General features: G+C 48.9%; 1 protein-coding gene and 1 long non-coding RNA gene across 2 annotated transcripts in view; one reads left to right on the forward strand and one right to left on the reverse strand.

Moving 5' to 3' along the window:
• Nucleotides 1-6,105, forward strand: part of LOC135909820 (uncharacterized) — a 29,101-nt gene extending 22,996 nt beyond the window's left edge. The window contains exon 2 of the long non-coding RNA XR_010566815.1: nt 3,737-6,105. This is a non-coding gene — a long non-coding RNA (uncharacterized lncRNA). The remainder of the gene's footprint in view (nt 1-3,736) is intronic.
• LOC135909819 (zinc finger protein 287-like) overlaps nt 1-23,652 on the reverse strand; it is a 56,066-nt gene that overhangs the window by 6,409 nt on the left and 26,005 nt on the right. The window lies entirely within an intron of this gene.

A 23,652-nucleotide genomic window follows, 5' to 3' on the forward strand; every position in this document is an offset into this window, starting at 1 on the left:
AAATTTTCAACCTTATTCTTGCACTTTTTCGGTTAAAGGGCAACTCCGGCGATAACATTCGCTGGGTACATTCATCTGTACAATTCCGACATGCCCTAAAAAATTCAGGTCTGAGAGTCGCAGAGATTTTTTACACATGAAATTAATAAATTGCCTCGAACACCCTACCTTATCTGCTCCTCAGTTACAGGCAACATTGCCCATGACGTCAGGGTGGTCTCACTAAGAGCATGGCGGGATCATGCAGAAGACAGCGATGAGAGCGCGGAGGAGTCGACGATCGCGAGCTAGTGCTTCGGATGAGGAGTACCTATCACGAGAATTTGTGGTCCCTGTGAACGGGCCAGTGATGGAGGGTGGCAAGTGGTGTTGCGTTGTTGGCTGCGCGAACTTCAGCCCTCTCCATCCGCACATACATTGAGCCTATGCCGATCGCGTTCAGCCGAGGTTCAGCATGTCACAGTCGCGTAGTTCATGCGTCTGCTGCTGGTGGACCTGAGCAACTGACCTGAAGCGAATAAGCCATCCGGATGAAGAAAACTATTCCTGTGGTTCTGTTTTGCCCACAGGGATTTGAAATAAATCATACCTCATTTCGTACAGTGCACACAGAAAAAGCGAGAAGTGATGACATGGAGCTGTATTGACATCGGTACGTTGCCGTTCAACGGAAAGCTGCCCGCACCGCACTCACCGGCACTTTCCTAAATTAAATGCAACAACGAAGATGGGCGTATTTTTGCGTATTATCACGGAGACTTATTATTTAACTTCCGAGGTGCGCTGCTGGCCTCGTATCCCAAATGGGCAGCGAGCATAGGCCCCTTCGATGCAGCAGTGTAAACAACCGCCTAGTTCAGCTGCCAATGGTGTCTAGACTGGCATCGGCATTTCCGCGAGAAAACTAAGCATTCTCTAAATGAGCGATAACATGCGCATGTCGTCATCGACGTGCGCAAAGTCGTCATGTTCAGTTTATGGAACGTATTGTGTGCATGAAAAGAATACGAAGAATGATAAGTAGGGTGCATAACGCTCCCGTACTACTCTCCTGCCCCCTGTTTACGAAGGTGCGTGGTCGCTCATATCAGTGCAATTCAGAGTGATGCAACGGTGCTTACATGCACAAAATCTCCCTGTTTTGATATGTTCTGACATTATTTGATGTCACCGACGAGTAGCTTGTATTGTATCTCAAGCGAACGACGAGTGGTCGCTGCACCTGCCGATGTAAACAAATGCGCCGTTTGGAGCTTTAGACTGTCAGCGGCGCTTTTGGGAGCTACAAACGCGGAAAGTCGTGCTCCACATCTTACAGTGAGCACGCGAAATATTTCTCTGAGAAGGGGTATAACACCTAAAATAGCAAGCAGCACCTCTAAAATCAGTGGTTTGAGCTATATCCTTGGTCTTCGTGTTGCAGCACGGTATGTAGCGCATGGGCACCGACTCTCTAGTTGGCAGGTGAATGCGAACGGCGATGCGTGGCTATCGAATTCGTCAGTATCATACCTGTCAATATTTGACAGATCCGAAGAGCTGGGGCAGCTGGCATTGTCACCCGAAGATCTGGCGCGGTCATGATTCAGCCGAGCGTCTCCTCTTGACTGCCAGCGGGCGAGACCGGCATGACTTGCGCGCTTTCTCCGGTGGCGCGTATTTCCAATTGCTACTAGGCACAGCGGGGCGTGGCACTTGTGAAGCCGACGGATCTTTGCGCGCATGCGCGAGTAAGAACGGGTGCGATAGAGGAAATGTGGGTACTTTTGCTCCTTGAATATACTACTCTGCCTAAGCACTACGGAGGAGTTCCTTAGTGCGTGTTGTATGCGCTCGTCCCAAGGCGCGCCGACAGAAGTCACAGGGTGCGGTAGTGCTGAACCTACATCACAAGTTGGCAGCTCGGCGCAATTATATTTATTCAATCGTGTTGTTTGCTAATTAAAACAATGTGTCACTATTTCGCATTATTGGCGGCGCCTCCAGGACACCAAAGCGGCAAAGGGGACATCAAACTAGAAGCCGGACGCAGCAGAGTATAAGATCAGCTGTCCGCTGACCCTGGCACGCTTCCGCCTCCGCGGCCCCAACCCACGGGCCGCCCTGCTTTCAGCTTTGATCCGCCCGCTAGCGCTTGGGTGTCCCGGATATCCTGCGCTGCTTGCATTAATATGACCTCAGGTGGTCTCCTGAGGCCTTGGTTTGCCGGTCACATGTGCCTTCCTGGAGCATGGTTTGTAAAATATGCAATCTATCGTCGCGACTTACAAAGTGACCCGCGACTTACAAAACACCAGTCAGAACCTTGCGCCCTCAGAGACAGTGATCACCAAATGGGGCGTCCGTGCCCACTGCCTTACCGCGCGGGCAGTCAGCGGCGGCACGTAAACAAACTCGACCCCCCTCCGCCAAGCCGGCACACATAGGGGCAAACGCACACTACACGCGCAAGGAAGCTTTCCCGCCGTAGTTCCTAGGCAGAGTCACATATACAAGGAGCAAAGGCCCCCAGATTTTCTCTCTCGCACCCGCTCTAACTCGCGCCGGCGCAGAAACGTCAAGCTCCGTCAAAAGCGCCCCGCTCCGCTGTACCTATTAGCAATTCTAAAAACGATCCCCCGGTGGACACACCAGTGGCGTCACATGAAGAGGCTTGCTTGGCTGCTTATTCGGGTTTCGGTTTCGTTTCTGCACTTTTTTGGTTATTTTTTTTCGAATTTGTGAAACAATTTCACTATCAGTGACAGGAGGGTCTGGGTAACCTAAATACTCGATTACCTTGGCATGTTAAAAAAAATAGCTGGAGTGCCACTTTAAGGGCGTCAGTCGTTCGTTGTAATTCATCTCCAGGGGTGCTATGCAGGATGCGCCGAGTTTGGCGAAACTCGGGATCTTCACGAGCTCTGGCGACACCCCAAGATGAAAGCACGAATGGTACCGAGACACAGTTTATCTTTCGACAAGCCTCCAGTTTCATTGGTTTATCTAGATTCACTCTGGCTGGCTATTATTCCTTGGGCGTTGCCTTCTGGGCGTTCGACAAACTGGGGCTCACGTGATCATACCGTCGGTGCATGGTCGTGCCTTCTTTCACTTGTTTGTCGTTCCACCGAGTGCATTACATGCACAAGCGGGTTATAAAACAAATGCATTTAGTACAATATTATTAGTTACTTTAACGTGGTTTAGAAACATTTTAAAGCTTAAAAGATGTACACTGAATGTGTATTAGACTAATTTGTGACTTAGTACGCTTCGCATTATGCCACGAGGGAACGCTGTGGTAGCCGCCGTGGTTGCTCAGTGGCTATGGTGTTAGGCTGCTGAGCACGAGGTCGCGGGATCGAATCGCGGCCACGGCGGCCGCATTTCAATGGGGGCGAAATGCGAAAACACCCGTGTACACAGATTTAGGTGCACGTTAAAGAACCCCAGGTGGTCAAAATTTCCGGAGTCCCCCACTACGGCGTGCCTCATAATCAGAAAGTGGTTTTGGCACGTAAAACCCCATATATTATTAACGCTGTGGTGGCGTCATCAGATCCATTCACCGGGCGAGCAATGCAACTAAACACCGAAGATGCCCAGTGCAAACAAACTCCTACAACGAGCTTGCAGTGCGCGATGTAGTGATCAGGCTCGACGATGACCACTATTTCTTGGACAGTTTTGTACCTCCGTCAGCAATCTTTCGGTGCACCCCGTAAGACTGCCAATAGCTTCGCTGATTTTACAGATCGCAACACGCACCTAATGTTCACGGCGCAATGCTGAAGAAACAACTTGTCAAGTGCTGCTTCTGCGAGTGCGCTGAGTTCCTCCACTCTGCGTGACTGCGAGCGTCACGAATACTGCATAGTGTGTACAAAAGGAAGACAGCCTGTATAGCTACAAGGAGGTGGTGCCGACGATGGATCTCGCTACCAACACAGTGAAGGAGACATCGACAAGCTGCAGATAAGTATATTTCTACTGTTTCATATTTAGCGTAATAAGAGTGCACGGATTAAGTCACTTTCGTAGTAACGAACTGAATGTCCAGCAGTTTAAAGAAGGCAGTGAGAACCAATGAGTGTTCGTGCTTTTACATGCAAGTGGGCCTGCGAAAATATGGAAAAGATGAAGGTAACCTTCACTAACTTGGTGAGATAACAGAAATTCATGACTGACATTAAGCCCGCAAAATTTATGAAAGAGTATCTTTATCCAGCTGAAATATCAATAGCAGGTACTGATATAAAGCAGGAAACTTGTACAAAAGTTCCACGGGTTGAACAGCACATGGAAGGCATTACCGAATCGTGATCGCCACGTTACCGATATCCTTGAAAAAAAGTTTAGAACCATTGCATTCTACCGGTTATGCAATATGGGGCATAAACCTGGAGGTTAACATAGAAACTAGAGATGTCAAGGACTGTGCAGAAAGCGAAGTAACAAATATTTTTGGAGATAGCATTAAGAGGAAGCTTTAGCTTGGGAGCTCCTATCTAAATACATGTAAAAGGAGAATTCGTTTTTCTCGGCAACTACTGCACCAAATTTGACGAGGTTTGTTGCAGTTAAAAGAAAAACTCAAAATGTAGTGACTGTTGGTTTCGAAATTTCGAGTTAGGTTGTGAATATTTTATGAAAACTTGGCAAAAATCGCAAATTTTCAGAAAACGAAACTATCAAGTTTACAACTCCGTAACTCTTCACGAAAAAACGATATCGTAATTCTGTGAATTGTACCTGATAGCACGTCTAAAACAGACCAAATTGGTGTGTTACACATGAATATCTAAAAATGGAGTAATGTGTAATTACAACTTTTGCAGAACCCTTGTAAACAATGTAACAAATTCACGTAAGATGTAAACTGACATATCAAATTTGTCCGCTTTCAATGATCTAATGGATGCCGTTTACAGAATCGCGATATCTGTTCTTGATGCAGAGCTATTAGTTTGTAAACTTTGTGCGTCTATTTTTTTCATACGTCTCAATTTTTGAAAATCCTCTTAACAAAATTCAAGCCCTAAATCAAAATTCCGCTTCCAACAGTCACTAGAATTTAACTTTCTCTCTCAAATGCAACAAATTTCACTAAAATCGGTTCAGGGTTTATCTCAGAAAAACGTTTTTGCGTTTTTACATGTATTTGAATAGGCCGCGTCGGAGTTGGGCCCGAGCTAAAGCTTCCTCTAAAGGCAGGAAGACAGTGTATAGTAAACCATGGCAACTGATATGCTAGTTGAGATTAAGAGAAAAAAAAAAGGAATCGGCAGGCAGGCCATGCACATATTCGATCACTTGTTGCCAATTCATAACAGGTGATTTCATAAGCGTGACAGAATGGATGTCAAGGAGAGAGAACTACAGCCGAGGATGGTAGAAAATTGCGTGATGGGACAAAAATATGTTTGTTGGCACAGGATGCAATCAGCTCGTATAAGAAGGGATTTAGGGTGAGGCATTTGTTTTGCAGCGAACAAAAATAGGTTTGTGGTGCTGACAGTAGAGACTCGTGAAGGAGCGGGGCCACCTCAGCTGCTGGCACACTAATCAACATGACAATTGGCTCTGAAAAAGAAAACTCCAGTTATGAAAAATAAAGCAACGTTGTCCTGACACATTGTCTTATTAAGCATACTACACTAAAGACTTCCACAGTTAAGGGCACTTAGTACTAAGAGTGCTACGAGCATTGTTCTTTGTAAATAATGGTTTGTATGCGGCTGATTCATTCCAATAATCCACTTTTTTTTTGCAGCAAAACATTCTGCTGCTGGAGGCACTCAACTGCCTGGTGGCCGTAGGCGAGCGCCAGGCACGTGCTCTTGAGAGTGTGGCAGAAGTCCAGAGGGCTGCTCTGCAACAGTAGTATCGGTGCCCTCACTGCTCTCCTGTCGAGCACACAGAAGGCACCTTATAAAGGAGCTTTCAGTTTAATATGTTGTTTATTATTCAAGAACATGAATAAAACTATTGTAGTAAACATTGTGCTGTGCATATTAGGGGACTTGTAACATGCACTTGGTGTCCCTTCAACATAGGCAAAAACGTAAGACAACCTGTGCCACTCTTGGACCATGTAAATAAATAATACACTAATGCAGCATACACGTCATTGTGCTGTTTGTTCTTTCTATGTGCAAGAATATGGTGCGTGTTGATTAGCCATAAGATGAACGGTGCGTGTAATTAACAATGAAGACAGGAAACAGCAGGAGCTTATTAATGCCATCACCTACAGACTGTGCATATGACTGCAACACTCCCCGATTCAAATGTGCCATTACATGCATGTTCGATATCACACATTCTTTAACGTTGTTTTATAATTGCATGTACTATATTTCAAACATCTTAAGCCCTTGCATAGCACACTTCTCATGTATCCATTTCATAGGCCAAATAATTGTACACTTTGTCCTTTTGTGTTGTATGAAAAGCAGCATCCTTTACAATCGGATAAAACTTCAGAAGACAAGAGAGGCCCCCCCCCCCAGATGACCAAAGCGCAGCAGCCGATTGCCTCCATGTCTAAAGAAATAGTCCCTCTCCAACGTGCAGGTATTAGTCTGTCCGGCGGCACGATGTCCGTCTAGAGTGCGTGCCGATTGGTGCAGGCTTGTGTTCACCTGCCTTAAAGTGCAGATTCCGCAGCCTCCTAAAGTTGTATCCGACTATAGAAACACGTAATGCCTTGCACCAGTTGCATAGACTTCTGCAACTTGATAGCACACAATGATCAGGAGCAGAAATCTATATAGGCATCCAAGCAAAGCTGGCTCGCCACACTTGCATTATTAGGGGCTGTAAAAAGGTCTCGCCAAATATTCTCATGACGCCCTTGAAAAAGAGGTGGTGTTTGGCACTTCTTTAGAATCAAAAACAGATTACAGTGAATGTTGTGTAGCACGTCAAAACAAACGGAGCTTGGTTATCAGCACAGCATGCAATGGGAGGTTGTGCTTCACATAGGAAACAAACTGCTCTGTGCAGTACAATTTTGAGGCCGGTATGGCACCTATTATGTCAACAGTGTCAATATACAAATTACACTTTTCACAGGCCATTTATTTCACCATTTTGTATGATGGTTCTTTCAATCAGTGCTTGTATTACATGAGCAGATGGATTTGAAAGCAAAGCTTTGTTTGCAAACCTTCCGATTTCCATAATTGTGTGGCAAGGCACTGGCATGTTGTCGAATAGCTCACACTTCCTCTGTCCTGCACCAAAGAAGCCCAATGCTCTATTTGAAGTTGGATCGCACAACAATTCAACGGCACACAAAGAAGAGTAACACACAACAGAGCATTCTGCTGTGTGTATTTCTCTTCTTTGTGTCCCGTCGAATTGTTCTGCAATTAAACTTCAAGCTTCTATACCAATACACCGTCTTCAACCTCACCAATGCTCTAGTTATTAGGCCACAATGGTGCACATCTTTGAAAGTTCCCAACACAGATTAGCTCTCCGAAAAATCACAAGTGTTAAATTTTGCAGCACAGGTGTATGTATGCACGTGCCATATTCTTTACCACTAAACTGCCCATTCATCACTGTGGATGGTGGTCCCCGGTTCAACGTTGGCTGCAATAAAGGGGCCTAGCACCGCCGCGTCTCGTCTGTCGACCTTGAATAGTCGGAACTGCCCGGTGGCCATGCAGGTCATGCCGAATACCCATGGTCCAAGGTCTGCAATGCCGCCGTGATTTTGCCGGCTCGGCGGAACCTTGTCGCCCGTCATCAGGCGGCTTCGATTGTGTTTTCAATTGCCGCGAAGGAGGCATTCATCAATTTGCACAATCCTTCGGGGCCACCGAGTGGGTGTCGCACCAGCAGCTCGTCCCGCAGGACCTCACGAGCTATCACGGGCGTTCACACGCAAAAACTAGCAAATTAATAAACTGAAGCGCCACCTCCTCTCCACCGGCTGCAGGGTTTCTGCACCGCTGCTGGAGTCGCACCTCACATGGCTGTGGTGGGAGTCAATTAATGGCCACACACGCTGCAAAGACTCATTTCTGCGTTTGTTAGAAGCGATCGCTCGGTGCTATACCCAGTGGTAAGGTACATGACAAAGTAATGGAAAACAAGGCGCAGTTTTCTGGCGCGCTTACATACACGGTACGCCCGCGGCGCAGCACTTCCTTATATATAAGCGCGAGCAGCGAGCGATGTGTTCGAAGACCAGCGCAAAAAAAGCAGGCGCACACCAAGTATGTGCGCCTGCACCAAGCCGCACCGAATCAAGCCAGAGAAAAGGAAAGCAGCGACAAGCGATCGTATAAAAGCGCAGTGCACAAACCAGACGCACACCAATCTCTCGAAAAAGCGACTGTATAAAAGCCTAGTGCAGAAACCAGGCGCACATCAATCTGCGCTCAGAAAAGCGCGCGTAAGCACGTAGCGAGCCGCGCCAATCAAATCCAGAAGCCAGAAGAGGGGGGGGAAGTAATGTGTGACGCTAAGTTCAGTGTTACTCGTAATGTTCCCACGAAGTAGGAAGCATTCTTTTATATATGCCCGCTCAGCCGCGGTATTCTGGAAAGCTAGCCACCGCTTACGCACTGCCGCATCGATAAGCGCATCAGACACGTACATATCTGACACAGTGGCTAACAGTAGTTTGATGGCGTCCAATGTAATGCTCCGCGCCGACGCTTCCCTGAAAACTCCCAGTCCTGTAGAAACGGAGGGCACAGATGACTTGCTCTACGACGGTGAGCGAATGAAGCCCGCCACGCTGTCTCCGTAGACGAGAGCCTTCGCCTACCTCGTCACACAGCTAGCGCACTGATGTCTTCGACAGGCGAAAATGACGCTGAAACTCCCCGTCGGTCATGTAGGTGAACGGGTCCAGACGGTCACACTGACGCTTGCTGCCGCTGGATGCAATGAAACAGGCTGCTGCATTTTCCCGAGTTGAACTCGGAGGGGGTTTCGCGACGTACGAGTTTAGCACGAGTTCGCCTGTCAATCAAAACCAGAGGTCACGCCCCGCGCGAGGCATGTGAGTCTTGTGCGCGCACCCACTACAGTTGGGCCACGCCCAACTTATCTTCCGGCAACAGCGACGCGGTGTCGAGCTGAGAGGCATCAACAATCTTGACCGCCGACATAAAACACGCACAACGCAGTGTCATCGGTGATGTACTGAGCACCACTATCAAAAACAAAGCGTTGACTGTCGCTGTCTTATGCATACGCCTTCTCGGGCTGCATGGCCCCACAACACGGTTTCATTTCCTGCATTGTGGCGCGTAGCGCAAAGTAAATAATTATCGCCACATCATTGTAACTGCTTGCAAGGCGTCGATGCGCCGAGGGGGACGACGATGCTGAGGAGTGCGTATTGCAGCAGTCGTTTGAGATGGCTGCTCTGTCATCGGTGATGAAACGGAGCCACAGCGTCGTAAACACGATCAGCGTCCGAGAATCGCTCGCTCTTCTAGACCCAGTGCCATGGCATTTCTTCATCACAAGCACTGCGCACTCAACAGTTCGAACACCTCTCTCCGTTCGAAATCCGATTTCATAACTGCACAAAAGAGCCCACACCTGCCAAAATGCGAGTGCTGCGGTGTCGTTGTGATCTCCATCTGCGATCGCTGCTGGCTCCAGCAGAGGTAATCCGCAAGCACCGTCGACTGCACAACACACTCATATACTGCGTACATGTGCTCAGAGGCACCTTCACTGGGCAATCGATGACATGCGATGAATTGTGTCGCTGGGAAACACGCACTTTTCGCAATGTATCGCAGAGGCTTCGCGCACGAAGATAAACTGGTACATTTTCACTGAACTGCGTCACTACGCACTCTAAAGTAACATACCGCCATTTTGCAGCGACAGCTGTTGTGTCGTTTTTAGTTGGTAAAGCGGGGGCCTTAATAGCCTAGTGAAGCGCCAGCGATGAACAGCCGTACCACGGGGCTGTGTTTCTATTCCCCTAATAGAGAAAGAGTGGCCATGACCCTCCATGGATCATGACCGACTTTATTGAGAATAGCACTGCAGCGCCCCTAGGTGACTTATCTCCATATGAACGCCCTCGTGCGTGCTACCCGCTTCAATGTACCTCTTCTAAGCTTTCGCCTCACTGTCGCCACTCGCGGCAAGAAGTGCAAAATTCAATAATTTGCTCGATCTCCGTTTGTCATCAAAAATTTCTAGCGTTGAAAACGAAAAACAGATACTTAAATACATAAAAATGTTCGTTATTTTATTTGTTGTATTTTAACGTATTCGTTTGAGTGAAAGTGTAGGTGCAAGAATGCGCCGCATGTATTCTGTTCGCATTCGATGCAGGAAAAAAAGATAGTGGCCGAAAGAGGAGGCACGCCCTTGACGCGCCCGGGAAAGGCGTGGCAAGCGGCTCACGGCAAGAGTGCAGACAGACAGCGGGACAGTCACGGTATCGCTAAGTTGCGATAATCTGTTGATAACAATACGCGGCGCTGGCGCGTTTCGTTGTGCAGCCGTCTGCGCTTGAAACGTGGAAGCAGCGTGTCGCGCAGGGTGCGCTCATGTTGTCATACGCGTAAAGCCCCTCAATTTTTCAAAAGTAGCGCCATTCTTAGATCTTTCCGACACCCCGCTCACCCTGGCGCGTCCTCCTCCACGCCTCCTCCGCTCCCCCACTGGCCAATCTACGTCACGTGGAAGAAGGCACCGCGCTTTTGTATATCTTTTCTTTACAGCTCGGAGCAGGCGCCGCGCTTTTGTATATTTTTTTCTTTCCAAGGTGCGCCGACCTCCATTGCTGGGCCTGCGCGACGAAAGTACGGCAGTCAGACTGACGGAGTGCGTTAGCGTAATAGAATGTGTAGGGCCGAGAACTTAATTGCGATGCCATGGTGCTGCGCCTTCGGTTGCCGCAATAGACACAGCGAGGGCAAAAAGCTTTTTGCTTTGCCGTCCGGCGGGTGCAACGCAAAAAAGAAGTGTGGATTCGCAGGATCGGGCGGGCTGACTTCGAGGAAGTGGCAAAGAACGCACGGCTTAGTGAAGTAAGGGTCACGGCTACTCACAACCTCTTATTTCGAGCCTAGTTCACGCCTTCCGCTTCTAAAAAGTGTGTATTCATGCTCTGCGTGGTTTTTAGCGCGTTGTTTGACTCTTTTTTTCGAATGTGCTCTCTTTGTTTCGTGTAGTTTCGTCTTGCGGTGAAATGCACGCATCTGCACCTGGCCTGTGACATAAGAGCGACCTTATTCAGGGTGTGTTTTGAGCTCCACCAGAAGTTAGCACATTCTCGACGCTTTAGCAAGGCTCAATATGACTTACGGTGCAGTCTTTTCGAATGTACGCCCGCATGTATTGATTTGGTTTGTGGTGATTAACGTTTTTAACGTTCCGAAGCGACTAAGGCTAGGATGCAGGTCGTAGTGGATGGCTCCGGATAACTTTATCTAGCTCGCCTGGGGATGTTTAACGTGCACTTTGATCGTAGAGTCGTACGTGGGCCGGTAAATTCCTCGTTGGCGTTTCATAATATTCGCACAGGCGCGCTAGCGCTGCTTTAGAAGTTGGCGCCTCGGCACGATTGTATTTCTCCAACAAATTTTATTTACTAGTTGTAACACCTTGTCATTATTTCGTATTATTGACGGCGCCTCCAAGCCACCAAAGCGGCAACGGGAACACCAAAGCTCGAACCAGGGCTGGACGGGGCTCGCCGAAGCCTGTGCATGCCAAGGGGGTATAAGATCGCGGACAGCCAATTTTGTATGCGAACACTCCCTGCGATGCCTGCATTATTGTAATGTCACGTGCTCTTCAGAGGCCTCCGTTAGCCATTAAATGTGCCGTCCTGGAGCAGTACTTGTAAAAAAAAATCAATATATCGTCACGATTACCAAAGCACCCCGCAACGAAAAAAACTGCCCTGTTGCCAGCCATTGCTGACCGCACACAGCCATTCCGGCTGTGTGCGGTCCGCAATCTCTCACGCGCCGGCCGAACAAAAGTATCCTGCAGGTACGTAAATGAACCCAGGAAACCACGTACACATACTTTCACGCAGTCAACACCTGAAACTTTGGTAATTACGCGCGTGTTTGAATACACCGCGTGCTGGCGTCGTGTTTCAGCAACACGAACTCTCAACGTCGCGCGCTTTACGCCTTAATTACGCCTTGAATAATGGCCTTTTTCTCTATTTCTTCCGCAATTCCGACACGCAATTCTAAAGGTCAGTTACCGACTGACGAAGAAAGATCTCGATTGAAAAAACTGCTCCGCAGGGCTCGAACGAACTTATCTGCGGATTTCCTCCCGTAGCGTGTTAGCCGTCGTCTGCTACGGCAGGCCCACCACCGGCGGCGCCACTATCCAGGCCGCGCCGAGCGGAGGAGGAGGGAAGTGAATGGCGCTACTTTGGGAGATTGAGGGGCTTTACATACGCGGCTTTTTGTCTACATATTTTTTTGCCTGCAGCTTCGTCGCGTCTCACGCTATCACCGTTCACTGACTGCCGTCGAGCAAACTCGGGTAAAACTCGAATGAACGAGAAACTCGGCGCATGCTGCATATTTGATGCCGCTGACGCCGATAGTGAGTCAACCCCAGCTGCGGAGTTGGTTTCAGGGACAACGCCGCCGATGCCGACACAAACAATATGATACCCTCGCTTCCGCAGCGCTAAGAACCAGGTCTAGCCGTGGGAAGGTGGTCACGTATTCGTCGACGTGCCGGGGCCTACGTGAAATAACCGGCGCGTCGGCAACTGAAGAGCACCCTATCCGCCACACAAGAACAGGGGGGGGGGACCCTTTCCTCCTCTTTCTGCATGGCGGCGACGGTGTTCTATGCAGTCACGTTATCTTGACTCTCTAGCGGCGTCAGCGGCATCCAGCGGTATCAGTCGGTCGCTGCTAGCGCTGGGGGGATGAAAGGGGGGCGGAGCTGGTTACGAGGCCGACGACAACGCCGACGACGACGCGAAACCCAGGAACGGACGCCAAAGAGCTGCGCTCTAAAAAAGAAAACGAGAGCGGAGGCTAAGCTGCCCTAAAGTTTCCCCACCAGCTTGCGGTGACGTCAGTAACGCTGTGGAATTTGACGGCGCCTGCTGAGCCATAGTTAAGTTTTATGAGTTGAGGTGAACTACATTGTACTCAGAAAGAGTCACAAACTGAAGTTAGCCAGTTTCAAGAACTGTTATGAAGCCGCAACGGCAAAATTACGTAAAAAGGAAAATGCTTTGCAGTTCGTGACGTCACAAAGACGCCCCAGCGTTGGGGCTCTAGCACGAAACTGAAACAAAGAAACAGCAACTTTCACATTCCTTTTCTCTCCTATTAATCAGTCTACCACGAAGTTAACAAACAAATAGTTCTCTCTTTTTTTAGAAGTTTCGTTGTCAGTCTAAATTGACTCGGTGTTTCCTTTTTAGTGTCTGCTTAAAAACATCGCGCTTGTAGGCGGCGCTGGTTACTCCACGTCTCTGAATCAATAGATGGGCACGAGACGCTAAAGATGATACAAGCAAGGATGAGAGACCAAAAAACAGTGGCATTACTCCTAAATTTTTTTTACACACCGACTAGCACTTTTTTCATCAGCGCTCTCCCGTGACCCCTCTACAGGTCATCGCAAGCGCACAGCGCCAAATGCAGAAGAACGCTCACGAAGGGGCAAAGCAAGGGGGCAGACGGCGCAATCCACAATCCTTCCCGGCGCCATTATCGCGGTCTGCCGTTCTCGCTGCTCGGCGCGCGGGAGGCGGGCGAGCGGATCACGCACGCGACGAGCCCAGGCTGCTCGCAGCAGAGCACGCACCCCGTAATCGCCTCCGCGCCGCGTAAGCAGGTGCTCTCGAGATCTCCCTCCGTAGAGAAGCCGCCTCGCTCGTGCCCCGATGAGAGACCTCGCAATGGTCTTCTTCTTCGCCGACGGAGGCGCGCGGATGCCGGTGGCCTCACACGCATGGTGCGCTGCTACCAAAATGCTATGCGCGAGCGGCGGTGATGTTACGGGCGGCCGATGAAAATGAGATCACCGTTTCTGAGAAGCTGCACGTTCGATCCACTCCGAGAAGAACACCGTGTGGCGTTTTCAGTTTTTTTTTCTTGCGCGTTGTGTGCAGCAGACGTAGCAGACGACAACGATGTCGATGGCGATCGAATGCGAAAGCAGACGATGCCGCGCGAACGGTAGTGGCACGTACTCCTGCTTGTTCGGGGGGGGGGGGGGGGGGGGGGGCGCAGGTAGTTACAACGCAGGCTCTCCAACCAGTCTCGCTCGATTTCGTGGCTTGTGTTGTTGTTTTTGCCTGGGAAAATGTTCTTTTACAATGTTTGTTATTTTGCTCCTCCTTGCCTCTATGCGTTGTCTCGCGAAAGCCGCGCAGTGTTGCGAAAGGAACGACGGCTGCCTAGGCGGCCACTGCAGTGCACCTCAGAAATAAGAGCAAATGTTTGTTTATTCTTTCGCCGTGCACAATTCGCTATAAGAAACATAATGAGCGCGTAATGCTTTCAGCTCGTCATTAACTCTTTTGCTCTTGCACCATTGCTCAAGTTTTCTGCGTCGTCCGATTTAATTGCGAGCAGTAGGTGCACGGAACCGCGGATGCGTACGCCGAACAGTGACGTCACGCATTGTGGGAGGCCAAAGCACTGCTACGAAGGCAACGACAAGCGAGATGGACAAGCACGGATCTTGCCCGTACCTTTGCAGAGTTTCAAACTTTCAGAAGGATTCAGATTGGCCCCGTAATTATCTATCTCAGAGGCCGGCGTACGTACGCCGTCTGCGCTGGCGTATTCGCTCATGCATGGGTGGGCTCAATCGGTTAGCTCCGCGCCCAGCCTTCACAACACTGCATGGTTGTAGTGAGACAACAGCGATTATGTTTTTACTTTTTACCCTCTCCCCCAACGCCCTCTCTCTCTTTCTCTTTCTCGGTTTCTTCTAGGTAGTTCGTGACCCGAGCCCGCGGTTCTAGGAAGGTCAGTCGATTGCACTGTGTCGCGCGGGCCCTTCCCATACGCGCCTCCCTCCCCCCCCTCCTCCCCACCTTGCCCTGCTCCTCTCTTCCTTGCCCGTCACTCTCCATTTCCCGCACTTATTGCACTGTTGCAGCGCGGCGCGCGTTTTTGCTGCCGGCGTCGCTTACTGTCACACATGCTCGCGTGGTGATACCGGCGTCGCGGCTCGCAAGGCGACCCTTTCGTTTCGTTTTTTTTTTAAAACCCCCGGTTTCTCTCTTTGTCCGCGCGCTTCCCCTTGCTGTACGTGAGATGGGACGTAAGCATTAAGTGTACCTCTCGTCGCACGCGTAAATTAGTTTAGATTGGATTGTGATTCCCAGTAATAAGGCTGCAGCTGCTGCTGCCCTGCCGCTCGTGCGGCAACACCGAGTTTCCAGGGGAACGATGACCAAAAAGCGAAAGCAAAAAAAACGTGATTGGTAGCTTCGCCCAGAAAAGAGCCAAGAAAGTTGCGTCGAAATCTCATTTGCATGGGGATGGAACGCGGACACCGTGATTATCGAGGGGGCTTCGAAGAAGTTTTAAAGGAAGAGAATAACAAACAAGTCAGAGGCAGTCGCCAAAAGAAATCAATGCGAGCAGAAATTTAAAGTCTGAACACATGGGGCATGGCGACATGGTCAGACATATTCTTGTTTGAAAACTCTGACGGCGGTTTGTTCAGACAAAAGGGCGGGGGGGGGGGAGCGAGATTCGGTGCTTCCGTATTTTCGAGAGAGGCGCACGACAGTACACCGGTGAGCTTTGCTTCTACTGCGTTCGTCGAGCGGTGCTCTGTAGAAAACAGTTCATATGCCCTACAACCAATAATCCCATATCGACACGTGGGAGTCTCATATAAAACCGCGTATGTTCCCGTATATGCTATATAGTGGGGTGCATGTCCCAATCACGATTCCCATAAAAACAAATAGGGATTCATGTTAGCAAAAAGAAAAGTAGGCATGCAGATATGGACACAGGAAGAGGGAAACGGACGACACAAACGCCATCTTAGAATGTAAAAGCCCTCGTTTGGTGTGCGTGTCTGCTCTGTGTGAGTAGAATCGGAATAAAATTGGGGCAATTGGTTCCGAGCACATTCGAGTGCTTGTTCGTCACAGTAGAGAGTCTCGACCGTGAATTAATGGTCCTGTCGTTTCGCGTCTCCCCTTCGTCTTCGTTGTTAGCGCCGTAGAAGTTATGCATGAATTCGCTGAAGTATAGGAAATGAGGCTACAACTCTGAGAAGTAAAGCATCATTTTCTATACTTCAGGGTGCAACGGTCATCCTGAACTCCCTGAGTGCCCGTGCAAAAAATCTTTCTCTTTCTGCCCATAAGAATGCAGCAGAAGGTGCGAAATTGGCGCTTGGAGGAGACACTTGATGGTTCCGCGCGTATACACGTCAATTCATGGGCACGGGCAGGACTATATGCTATTTATTTATTTATTTATTTATTTATTTATTATCAAATTTCTCATTGCTCCATTGACAGGCTCGATGTTTAAGTATACTGTTGTCACAGCGGATGTAGGGGTAGAAGATGGTCGCGGAGGTAGATAACAAATACAGTATTGACGGAGGCCGGAGTATCTCGTCGGAAGGAGTAATAATAACAAGCGCACGTGCCGTATATAGCCGTGTAACGGCCGCATTTTACCCCACTTTACTAGAGGTGCGGCCAGTACGCGGGGGCGGACGATATCGGCCCAGCTTTTATTTATATTATTTTTTGCGGCCGTGCGTATAATCCTCGTTATGTCTTTGTACCAAAATAGCGAATGTTATTGTTCTTATAATGCACGTCTGTAGGAATGCACGCTGCTCGCATAGCATCCGTCTACCAGTTGGTGACAGCCTGTAAGAATACAGTACAAGTTGCTCCACCCACAAAAAACGCAGTACGCGTGCCATTCACCTCGAGAAGCGAGCCGGCTGAAAGCGCCGCTCACAGCTTAATCAGTTTGCTCTGCTAATGCAAATGCCAGGCTAATTGGAAAAATAAAAACTTTCTGTTTCAGGCTGAGTGAGTAAAGACTTTATTTAAAAACATGGTATTGACGGATGACCTTGTTGTTAGGCAGCCACGAGCCCCTGGGCCCGGGCGGCTTCTTCAGCTCTCTCGATGACCTTGGCCTGCAGGTCAGGGTCGGAGCTGAGCAACACGGCCTCCCACTGCTCCGTATTACTTATTTCGTGATTTGTGTGATTTTCGGCTGGACACGACCACATAAGCTAAAATATTTTTTTTTGGCTGAGAACTAATATCAGGATCTCCCATAAAATTTGCCAGGACGTTCATGATTCTTTTTTTTTTTAACCTGTGACACAAATGCAAATTTGCGCGGAGATAACAGCCGTTTTAAAGACGGAAGACCGTCTGACGTCAGGAAAATGAGCTAATCTGATTGGCTGGCGCATCTATGCAAACTCTGTACTTGTGTGTGTGCCCGGGGTGTCATTCATGAATTCGAGGCTGACAATAATGGTTTTGCACGTACACTGTAATAGTGCATTTTTTATCTGCGACAAAGCCGGTGTCATAAAGACATCAGAATTGACAAACTTAGTTTCACGTTTGTATAGCTAAGGCACTATTTCTTCTATTTAACATTCTTTATATAGCACCCCAGTGTTGCTGAACAGGACAATACCATCTGCAAACGCAAGGTTGTTGAGATATTTGCTGTTGATGCTTACTCCTAAGCTCTCGCAGTGTAATAGCAAAAAACTTCTAAGCATGCCGTCAATAGGAGTGGAGAGAATATCTGCTTCACTTAAACCTTTCTTCATAGGTATCTTTCTACTTTTCTTGTGGAGAACCGAGGTAGCTGTGGAATGTTTGTTTGCGAAGATATTCACCTATGCCTCCTGTACTACTTGATTACGCAGTGCTTCCATGACGCTTGGTGATGGTATCTCCACTAAACCACATGCGTTTTCATAATCTATGAAAACATTATTGAGTCGTTAACTGTACGCCGCATATTTCTCGGTTACCTGTTTAATGACATGAATGAGATCCGTTGTAGAATATTCCTTCCTGCCTGTTCTGTTACCTGATTCAACTGTTGCCCGGGTTTTGTTAGGAATTAATTTAGTCAATGTTTTATGCAATACTGAAAGCAAGCAAATGGGCCTAAAATTCTTCAATACTTTAGCGTACCCTTTCTTATAGATTAGTATAATGTTAGCATTCTTCCAGATCTCTCGTACACTTGAAGTCGTGTAGATTTGCGTCGCTAGCTTTTCAAACATAATATCTCCTCCACAATAGGTTTAATTAACTGCTATTATATGTTCTCCTGGCGCTTCTCTCTGGGTAGTGTCTATCAAGTGCCTTCTAACTTCATCGCTAGTTTCAGTAGGAACATTTGTATCCTGCTCATTACCACTTCCAATAAAGGCAACGTGGCTGTTCTTGGTACTGTGCCGGTCAGTATAAAGTTCTTCGGCTGCTTTTGCTATATCATCAAAATTTCTGATGGCATTTCTGTACTTATCTTTCCCTTCATGCATCTTCCCCTGTCCTTCACCATTTTTTCTTCTCCACTGATTTCATGCTGTGGATATTTTTTTCCTTCTTCCTGAAATTTTCCGACGTTATAATTTCGAATATCGCTAACTTTCATCTTTCGTATCAGCTTTGATAGTTCCGGAAGTTATTGCGCTCTTGAGCAAGGTATTTTCATGCTTTGTCATTTTTTCATTAAATCCTTTGTGACTTAATTGGGAGAGCTTGCGTATTGCTCGCACTGGTACCTTACCTCCCACTTCGTTTGCTGCGTCTGAAATCAACGTGGCTGCGGTTTTGTTCACCATCTTTTTGTTACGCTCATCTTTCTGTACAAAAGCTGCGTATTTGTTTGGGAGCACCAGCCTGAAAAGCCTAGCGAACCCGTATGGGTTTTCTTTGTAGCAATTACTACGATTGGGTGGATGTCCCATTATCCCTTTATTAATTACGTGTCTCCACCTTGCGGGTTTCCGCAGAACTGTTATGTCAAGCTCTTTCCTTTGCTTTCAGTTACTGACAAATTCGATTTCGCCCTTGCATCTGCTAGCCGCCTGCTTAGCTCAGATGGTAGAGCGGCTGCACCGGAAAGGCGCTTTGTCACTACTACAGGCGCTTTGTCAAGGACTTTTCACGCATCGCGGAACCTCTAACACATCTAACCAAATGGGATGTCGAGTTCAAGTGGGAGACGCAGCAGGCCGATGCATTTCAAGAACTCAAACGCCGCATGCAGTCGCCGCCGGTACTTGCACACTTCGACGAGGACGCCGATACCGAAATCCACACTGACGCCAGTAGCCTAGGCCTCGGTGCCGTCCTAGTCCAGAGGGAAGACGGACTTGAACGGGTGATATCTTATGCTAGCCTGTCGCTGTCAAAAGCGGAAGGCAATTATTCTACGACTGAAAAGGAATGCCTCGCCATCATTTGGGCTACTGCAAAATTCCGCCCTTACCTATATGGGAGGCCATTCAAAGTTGCCAGCGACGATTACGCGTCGTGTTGGCTAGCTAACTGAAAGGTCCCTTCAGGACGGCTGGTGCGGTGAAGCCTCAGACTACAAGAATACGACATCACTGTAACCTACAAGTCCGGACGAAAACACTCAGATGCCGATTGCCAATCACGCCCCCCGTCGACCCGCCGCCGCAAGATGAGGATGACGACGCCTTCCTTGGAACAATAAGTGCGGAAGATTTCGCTGAGCAGCAACGAGCGGACCCGGAGCTAAAAGGCCTCGTCGATTATTTGGAAGGGCACACCGACACTATCCCTAGGGCATTTAAGCGTGGATTGTCTTCGTTCAGGCTTCAAAACAACCTACTCGTGAAGAAGAACTTCTCATCAGTCCGCGCCAACTACCTTCTTGTTGTTCCGTCGGCGCTGCGTCCAGAAGTACTGCACGCCCTACATGACGATCCGACAGCTGGGCACCTCGGTTTCTCCCGGACGCTATCGAGGATACAAGAACGGTATTACTGGCCGCGCCTAACCGCCAAAGTCGCCCGTTACGTGAAGACATATCGAGACTGTCAACGACGCAAGACACCACCGACAAGGCCTGCGGGATTACTACAGCCGATCAAGCCTCCTTACCGACCTTTTCAGCAGATCGGGATGGACTTGCTGGGACCATTTCCGACATCAACTTCCGGAAATAGGTGGATCGTCGTGGCGATGGACTACCTTGCCCGCTTCGCAGAAACTAAAGCTCTACCGAAAGGCAGCGCAGCCGAAGTGGCGAAATTTTTCGTCGACAACATCCTGCTACGACATGGTGCTCCAGAAGTCCTCATCACCGACAGAGGAATGGCTTTTACAGCAGAGCTCACCCAAGCCATTCTGCAGTACAGCCAGACAAGTCACAGGAGGACAACTGCCTACTACCCGCAGACAAATGGTCTCACGGAGCGCCTGAACAAGACCCCCGCCGACATGGTAGCAATGTACGTCGACGTTGAACACAAGACCTGGGATGCCATCCTGCCGTACGTAACATTTGCTTACAACACGGCGATGCAACAAACAACACAGATCACGCCGTTTAAGCTGGTTTACGGCAGGAACCCGACGACGACGCTCGACGCTATGTTGCGGCACGTCACTGACGAAGAGAATCTTGACGTCGCTACCTATCTCCAGCGCGCCGAAGAAGCCCGACAGCTCGCCCACCTACGGATCAAGAGCCAGCAGCGTACCGACAGCCGACACTACAATCTCCGACGACGCTTCGTCGAGTACTAGCCCGGCGACCGTGTTTGGGTGTGGACCCCGATACGCCGACGAGGACTCAGTGAAAAACTACTGCGACGATATTTCGTACCTTATAAGGTCATCCGACGTATTGGCGCACTGGACTATGAGGTTGTGCCAGACGGCATTTCGCATTTACAGCCGCGCCGCGCACGATCTGAAGTGGTCCACGTGGATCGTCTTAAACCCTTTTACGGACGCTGACGAACTTCCTTATTTCGTTGTTTTCTTTGCTACGAGCGCTTTTCTTTATTACTTTCGTTTGTTTGCAGCATCGGGTCGATGCTTTTTAGGAGGGGGGTATTGACACGTGTACTTATATTTATCGGGCGATCACGTTTCGCCGCCTAACAAATGTTATCGCACAGTGCTTGATGCGCCTGCAGGTATCCGAAGTTTCTGGAAAGTTATCGATGCTTCTATACGCTGTCTATTGTCACCTAACCTTGTGTTAGAACTTTGTGGAAGGCATGCGGGTCCCAACGATTAGTCTCGAATATTCGATGACTGCTGTACAAAAACCGACGCGCTTGACCCGCTGATCAGATTTTCGACGATCGCCGACCGTGGTCGCCGCTATCGTTGTGCTATAAGTGTAGTCTAGTTTTGTGGGCACAGGTTCGCCCAATAAAAGTTAGTTTTGTCTTTCACAGTATTGCTACTGTGTTCTACAACGTCACCACCGCGTGACCATATATATATATATATATATATATATATATATATATATATATATATATATATATATATATATATATATATATATACATTGTCATCCGACGTGACATAGACGCCGCATCTCCTGTCACGACCCCAACCTATGGCCCTGACAATTGCAAGGCGACCGTCTCATTGATACTGTCCGTCGTGTGCCAAGAATTGGCCAACGTTGGCTTGACCAACGTCTGCTCAGTTAATCGGCCTGACTAAACTCCATCCAGCGCTGTCATACGCACCCGCAGCCTGATTGCCCCAACGCGGTATCGCAACCCGGCCGAATGGCGTACTCCAGACAACAGGCGTATATGCTTCACTTGTCGCCCTATCGGCCATATTTCACGTCACTGCCGGTCTTCATGGAATTTGACTTCCTGGTCCTACCACCCATCCCATGGCGCTCATGCTGCTCCCCGGTTCGCTCCGCAAACGCAGCCAGCGAATTCTGGCGACACTTCTCGTCTTACCCGCTCTAGCCGCTCTCCTTCGCCACGTCGCCGCTTCTCCCGATCGCCCCCATCTCGCCGATGACCGTCCTGTAGTCCCTTCCGGCGCACCCTTCCGGAAAACTAACGGGTGCAGCACCTGAAGGTGATGCTGCCAAACCGACCCGACGCGAAAATCCTCTTTTGACCTTGCCCACACACCGGAACCTCATTAACGTGAACGTGGATGGTGTACCTGTTACGGCTCTCATTGACACTGGCGCGCACGTATCTGTGAAGAATGCTCAGCTTCGGAATCGTCTCAAGAAAGTCCTTATTCCTGCCCCGTCGCCTGTCGTCCAAGTCACCGACGGTGGAACACCAGCCGTTATTGGCATGTGCCCGGCTCGCGTGAGTGTCGCCGGACCTCATACTTTTGTTTTATTTTATGTACTAGAGCACTGCCTTCACGACCTCATCCGGGGCCCTGACTTTCTGTCTACACATTCCGCTTCGACAGACTGTTCTGCTTGTGTCGTGCAACTCGCTCTACCTGCTGCTATTGACCCTCCCGATAGTGCTCCGATACGGCAATGTTCCACAGAGCATCTTCGCCTCCCTCACCGTGCCGTTACCTACATAGATGTCTCCCCCTTTCCACCTGTCCCAGACCGTTACTACATCGTATCTCCTAATCCGGATGTCCTGCTCTCGCATAACGACGCTTTCCCTCACACCGTCGTTACCATTTGAGACAACACATCCTTCCTTCCGCTTGTGAACTTTGGACTCTGTACACAAGCACTCCCGCGCGGAATATCCCTGGCGCAAATAATGCCAGCCAAAGACTACCACACTTCGCCTTTAACTTGTGACAGCTGCTCAAGCTGCTAACTGGCGTATAACTGTACTGTACTGTATACTGTTTGTATTGTTGCCCGCTTGATGTGTAACTGGCGTATTACTGTACTGTACTGTATACTGTATTCCTGTATCTTGCTGATAAATCCACTCCTGTAACAGTCCCAGCGGGACTAACAGTATGTTAAATAAAAAAATAAAATGTTCAACGCTTGCTTCGCCCCCTGTCTCTTCAGATTTAAATGCCCTAACAAAAGTGATTGCTGGCGACCTTCCTCCCCAGCGTGCTCAAGAAATACGTTGCCTCCTTGTCTCATACTGGGACATATTCGACCTTGGAGAACGCCCTCTAGGACAAACATCTGTCATAAAACATCGAATAAACAACGGTGATGCGAGCCCGATCCATCGGTGACCCTACCGCGTCTCGCCTACTGAGTGACATATTATCCCACACGAAGTTGACAAGATGCTTTCACGAGACATCATCGAACCTTCTTGCAGCCCATGGGCATCCCCTGTTGCACTAGTTAAAAAGAAGGAGAACAGTTGGCGATGTTGCGTCGATTATCGACACCTCCACAAGGTAACAAAGAAAGACGTCTATCCGCTACCACGCATTGACGATGCCCTGGATTGCCTCCATGGAGCACAATATTTTTCGTCCATCGACCTTCACTCCGGCTATTGGCAAATTGCCGTCGATGACGTGGACCGTGAGAAGAGTTTTTATTACTCCCGATGTCCTGTATCAGCTCAAACTGATGCCTTTTGGTTTATGTAATACCACGGCCACATTTGAACGAGTGATGAACGCCCTCCAACACGGTTTCAAGTGGTCCATCTGCCTCTGTTACCTGGACGACGTGATCGTTTTTTCTCCGACTTTTGCGACACACA

Source organism: Dermacentor albipictus, unplaced genomic scaffold (assembly GCF_038994185.2).
Source record: "Dermacentor albipictus isolate Rhodes 1998 colony unplaced genomic scaffold, USDA_Dalb.pri_finalv2 scaffold_30, whole genome shotgun sequence".
NCBI classification, from domain to species: Eukaryota; Metazoa; Arthropoda; class Arachnida; order Ixodida; family Ixodidae; genus Dermacentor; species Dermacentor albipictus.